The sequence below is a fragment of the Pyrus communis genome, chromosome 2 (genome assembly GCF_963583255.1).
Source record: "Pyrus communis chromosome 2, drPyrComm1.1, whole genome shotgun sequence".
NCBI classification, from domain to species: Eukaryota; Viridiplantae; Streptophyta; class Magnoliopsida; order Rosales; family Rosaceae; genus Pyrus; species Pyrus communis.
The window spans coordinates 10,546,299-10,552,284 of record NC_084804.1 but is presented as its reverse complement, the minus strand read 5'-3'; positions in this window follow the sequence as shown (position 1 = coordinate 10,552,284).

The window sequence follows — 5,986 nt, the reverse complement described above, 5'->3', positions numbered from 1 at the left end:
GGTTTTACTGGAGGTGAGCATTTGGAACCGAAAATAAAAACCGAAACACAAATTAAATCAGGCTGCACGAAACAGTTGGGTTTTGCGGTTTTGAAACCGAACCACATTGTAGGGAACAGTTTGATTTCGGTTTTGGCTCTTAAAACCACACCGCAAATACTAATAAACATTTAATTAGATGTCCATATGAGATTTCATGTTTTAATTGGTTGTTTGTTAGAGTTTCATATATTTAGTATCTACTCAACCACACTAGAATTTCATCATCCATCATTTGCTGCATGTTTGCTTGCATCAAGTTTGCTTGCTGCATATATAGTTGCTGCAAGTTTGTTTGTGCATATATTGTCCTAATTTTGGAGGGAAATAGATTATCAAAACATCCTCACTCAATGTACACATTGTTAACATGTGTTCATTAATTAATGTATTGTAGAAAATGAGATCGTCTTACGCGTAGATAGGTATATATTTTAAAATGTACATTTCTTTCTTAAAAATCAAACTGAAACTGCACCAAACCGAACCAAACCGTGCCCATCTCAGCTTTTACATAACATATTAATCAATTTTGTAAAGAATGTAGGGTTGAAGAATTAAGGGGATAGAAAATGAAGGGTTTATAAGAGAATGAATCTTGTGTTCCGTAAGTTTGAATTATTTTTAATTCCTTATGTGCTTATGTATCATGTCACATCCCGGCTCGGGACGGATCACTTCCCAGACCCGCTCGACCACCGTAGCACGATATTGTCCGTTTTGGGCTTACCATTCCCTCACGGTTTTGTTTTTGGGAACTCACGAGCAACTTCCCAGTGGGTCACCCATCATGGGATTGCTCAAGCCCCCTTCTCGCTTAACTTCGGAGTTCCTAAGGAACCCGAAGCCAGTGAGCTCTCAAAAGGCCTCGTGCTAGGTAGGGATGAGAATATACATTTAAGAATCACTTTCCTGGACGATGCGGGATGTCACATATCATGCACCTTTTGATAGAACAAAATGGCTGCCTTTAATTAAAGAAAGTAGCTAACTTTAATTAAGTAATTAAAGTATAATGAAATAGCAAATAATAAAAACAAAATAATAAATAAATAAATAGAAGGCGGTTCTTGAATTTGCCATAATACTACTGCAGTTTGCTTTTGACTAGGGTTTTCAATTTTCAATTTTCAGAAGGTGATGAATCGAATCAACTCTAACAAAGAATGTTTTGATGCATAGGGATGTTAGGTCGATGATGCATGTTAAGAGATTAAGTATTTTCTCTTTGATGTAATCTCATGAGCTTATACTTAATGAATTTATCCTTATCAAAGTAAAAATAATGGTTAGTACTATGCGGATTAGTTGAGATATTATGATTAACTAAATACGTGATTCTTCCATATCACCTAACTTATTAATAATATGTTACTCGATCATTAACAAGCATGTACGGGGATGTGTTATTTGTTTCAAACTTTCAATTGACAATTTATTATGCACTAGCCGCGGCTTGGCCTGACTTTTTACTTTGATACCACCTGTCATGGGGCTAAAAGTCCTTCAATCCTTAGGGCAGCTTTGGGATGCCCTTATACATGTGTATTTGAAACACGATTACATATACTATATATCATTATACAAGTGGAGGATGGTTTTGCAGCAAAACAAATAAATAAAATGTATACAATAATAACTGGTAAGGCTCACAATCTCAGTTTTAAATTTTGAGACTTTAGACACTTTACCCAAAAAAAAGTAAAAATATAAAAACTTAAAGGGACGTTTTGATATAGGCGTCTCGTTTTTTAATTTTTTAAGACTAAACATACACTCTTTTTGAAAATTTGATAAAATATTTTCCTAAAATTTTGGTTATTAATTTCAGTTTTTCACATAAATTCAATTTTGTTTAAAATTTTAGTTTTTCACGACTTTTCCTGGACATTTCGTTTTTTTTTTCCTTTTCCTCTTATCCTTATATTTATGCATTTATTATCCATCTCTATGTTTTTTTTTTTTTTTTTTGGGTTATAATTTTACCTTGTTTTTGTAAATATAGTAGAATATTTATATAAAAAAAAATTCTCATATTTTATTATTTAGAAGACCTAACACATAATAAAGATTTGTTTCATTATATAGCTACGCCTAGTTACCTATAATATGGATACATTTAGTTTTATAGTGGATTTTTGTATTTCTTGGTACATTTGGAATGTAAATGTACCAAAAGGGTTATCCGATAGAGACATTTGGTTTTGTGGTACATTTGTGATTTTTTGTTTATTTGGTTTTTTGATACATTTGGAATATAAATGTACCAAAAGGGTTACCTGACAATGGGCACATTTGGTTTTATGGTATATTTGAAATTTTGGTACATTAGGTTTCTTTGTACATTTGAAATCTAAACGTACCAAAAGGGTTAACATAACAATGGGTACATTTGGTTTTATGGTACATTTGAATTTTTTGTACATGTGGTTTCTTGGTATATTTGAAATCTAAACGTACGAAAAGTTGATACTTTTGTTCTCGAATGTATATAAGTTTTAAGTATATTTTATATGCATCTATACGTGAAAAAATATGTATTGAAGAACTTTTATTGAGACATTTTTAATAGAAAGAGATTTTTTTTTTCTTTTAAATACTGATAATAAGGTAATGAGGAATTAGTTAATTAATTTTTTATTTTATTAAAAAAATGTCATTTAATGAATAGAAGGGGATTGACGAAATTAAATTCCTATATTATAGGCAATTAGTTGCTAAGCTACCTTATGCCTCTATATAAATGCATTTAAATTAATGACATGGAAATTAAATAAATAGAAAATTATTGAGGTGGCAATTGATCAAAGCACCTTAATCAAATCTTTAAAAGGGATGAATGTTTAATCTAACAACTATAGAAAATATGTAGGGCATTTCTAATTTTCCCAAACTTAAATTACTTCAATAGGCCAAGAACCTCACGCTCCACGATGAATGGGGCTTTGGTTGAAGAACCTCCGATGCCAAAGTTATAATTTAGAGAGAAAAGTGTTTGAGAGTTTTGGAGAATTTTATCAAGAGTGAAGACCTAGCTTTTTAGAGAAAAATGGGGTTCAATATATAGAGCATGGCCAGTCCCCTTTGGAGAAAAGATGGCCAGCCCTTTGGGGTATTTTTGGTGTGTAATGGGTGATAATTTGTGTAATGGGTGATTAATTGGCATAATGAGTGATTAATTGATATAATGGGTGATTTAATTGGTGATTAATGGATTAATTAATTAGGAAATAAATCTATTAATTAACCAATTAACCTAATTTTTATGGAATGTTTTAAAGGTTATGGAATGATTGCTTTGTAGAGAATATGGAATGAGGAAGGATGAAATAATTTTGAATTTGTTACCTTCTTTGGGCACTTTTGACTTGGTTGAGGGATGATTGCCCGCTGCTCACGCATAGGAATCCCGGTATGCCTCAAGGGTATTTTTGTCCTCCTCTATCCAAAAATCCATGTGTCGCCTTGTGATTATTTTTGGCTCCACAAATGCCCCCACACCTGTTGGGCTACTAGCAGGAAAGGGCAGCAGGTGTAGAGATCTTCTTGCTTTAGGAAACTTAAGATTGCTTCCTATTTTGATGTAGATTCCCTCATTAATAGAAAATTAGATCCTTCTAGAAAAGGGAAATAAATTTCTCTCAAAGCCTATTTAAGTCCACCTTAAGTGGGTTATTAAATCAACTTTGAAGAGCAATTTATTCTACCTTACAGGAGAGAGAGAGAGAGCTTAAAGGATATTTGTTCCCTCTCCTCTAGCAATCTTCTACATCTTGCCCGTGCAAATGACCGTTTTTCGTTGCTTTCTTCGTCTTCTCCGTGCCGCACCGATGTAAGAAAAATTTAATTTTTCTTGTCTTCTTCTTGGATAATGCTGTCGTGGGGCAGCCGTCAGGGTGGTGCAGCATGTCGGTTGGTAGGGGCCAGGAGTGGACTCGGCATGGGCCAAGGAGGTGGCGTGGCAATGGTCATTACTTATGCTGCTTGGCTTGATTAAAGTCAAGGATTGGCTCGGCATGGGCTAAGGAAATGACGTGGCATGGGTTACGGTTTGGGCTGCCTGTCGGAAATAAGGAAACTGCTTGAGTTTGATTTCTCAACTGCCATAGATAGAGCGGCAAATGAAGTCTTCAGTTTTTTCTCAACCGTCATCTCTTGAGCAGGCGGGGAAGATTTATTCTTTCACCTTTATTCATAAGTAGGATCCACGACAGCGATCGGACAAGCCAATGCATCCGCCTTGATCATTTTTACCTTTTATCTCGGGAGTAACCTATTTTTCTTCCAGCGAAAAAAAAAAAAAATAAGCAGCCAACGTCATTCATGGTACTTAGCAAATGAGCTCAACCAATACTAGCTTTTCCCTTTGTTTTTCTCTCGGACCAGCAGGCAGGAGGCCTGCATGCCCAGCATTCCAGCAGTCCATGAGGTCTACGATCTCCTTAACCGCCGGCCAGTCTTGCATTAGGTCCAAAAGCCCAAAGGACATGTGTCATGCGACTCGCTTAACATTGCACCCCAACACCTTAATCCGCAGCCCTAGCCGCACAAGTTATCTTTAGCTCTAGCCAAGCTGAGTAGCCCAAGAAGTGGTCCTTGCCACAACATCTCCTTGCCCAATGCCAAATAGACTTTTGGCCCCTGCGGGGCGACGTGCTGCACCATCCCGACGGCTGCCTCGCAACAACACAATCCAAGAAGAAGACAAGAAAAATTAAAATTTTCTTATCTTGGTGCGACGCGGAGAAGACGAAGAAAGCAACGAAAGACGGTCATTTGCACAGGCAAGTGTAGAAGATTTCTAGAGGAAGGGGAACAAATATCCTCTAGCTTTCTCTCTCTTGTAGGGTATAATAAATTGCTTTCTAAAGTTGATTTAATCATCTACTTAAGGTAGACTTAAACAAACTTTAGAAGTGATTTATCTCCCTTTCCTAGAAGGACGTAATTTCCTATTAAAGAGGGAATCTACATCAAAATGGGAAACAATCATATGTTTCCTAAAGTAAGAATATCTCTACACCTGCTGCCCTTTCTTGCGAGCAGCCCAACAAGTGTGGGGGGGCATTTGTGGAGACAAAAATAATCAAGAAAAATATGAAGGCGACATGTGGATTTTTGGATGAAAAAGACAAGATTACCCTCGAGACACACTGAGATTTCTAGGCGCAAGTAGTGGGCAATCATCCTTCAATCAAGTTTAAAGTACCCAAAATAGGTAATTATTCAAAACCTATTTCATTCATTCTTATCAAATCTTCTCCACAAGGTAACCCCCAAATCATTCATTTCTAATTACATTAATTAGCTAATTAATTGATTTATTACCTAATTAATTTATTAATTAGCTAACAAATCATGAATCTTACCGAAAAAAACCATCCAAGTGGCCGGTTCATCTCCTCCCAAAGGGGCCGGCCACACCCCAATATAAACCATATCATTTTCTCCAAAAGTCAAGTTCTACACTCTTGCTAAATTCTCTAAATTCTCCAAACATTTTCCTCTCAAAATTCTAACTTTGGCATCAAAGGTTCTTTGGCCAGAACCCCCTATTTATCGTGGGCGCTTAAGGCTTTTAGCCTTGACCTAAGGTGTTGTTTATTTTGTAGGAGCAATTTTGTCCAAGAACAAGAAGAAAGAAATTTGCATCCACAACGACGTCTGGGATTCTGACGTTACGGACTCTAGTGTGGAAAAAGAAAATTAAGAAGCAACGATGAGACTTTGGTGTGAGAGAACTGAGAAGAAAGTGGACTTTGAGTCTCTAACATGAATTGTTTGCCTCGATGGGGTTCTCACCTTTAAATTGATTAGCTTTGCCAACAAAGCTTTTTTTAATTATAATTTTATATAATTCCGTACAGATTTTAGGCACGTAGCCTTATGACTTTTGGGTCCATTAGATTTATATATATATATATATATATTTTATTTGATTAGTATT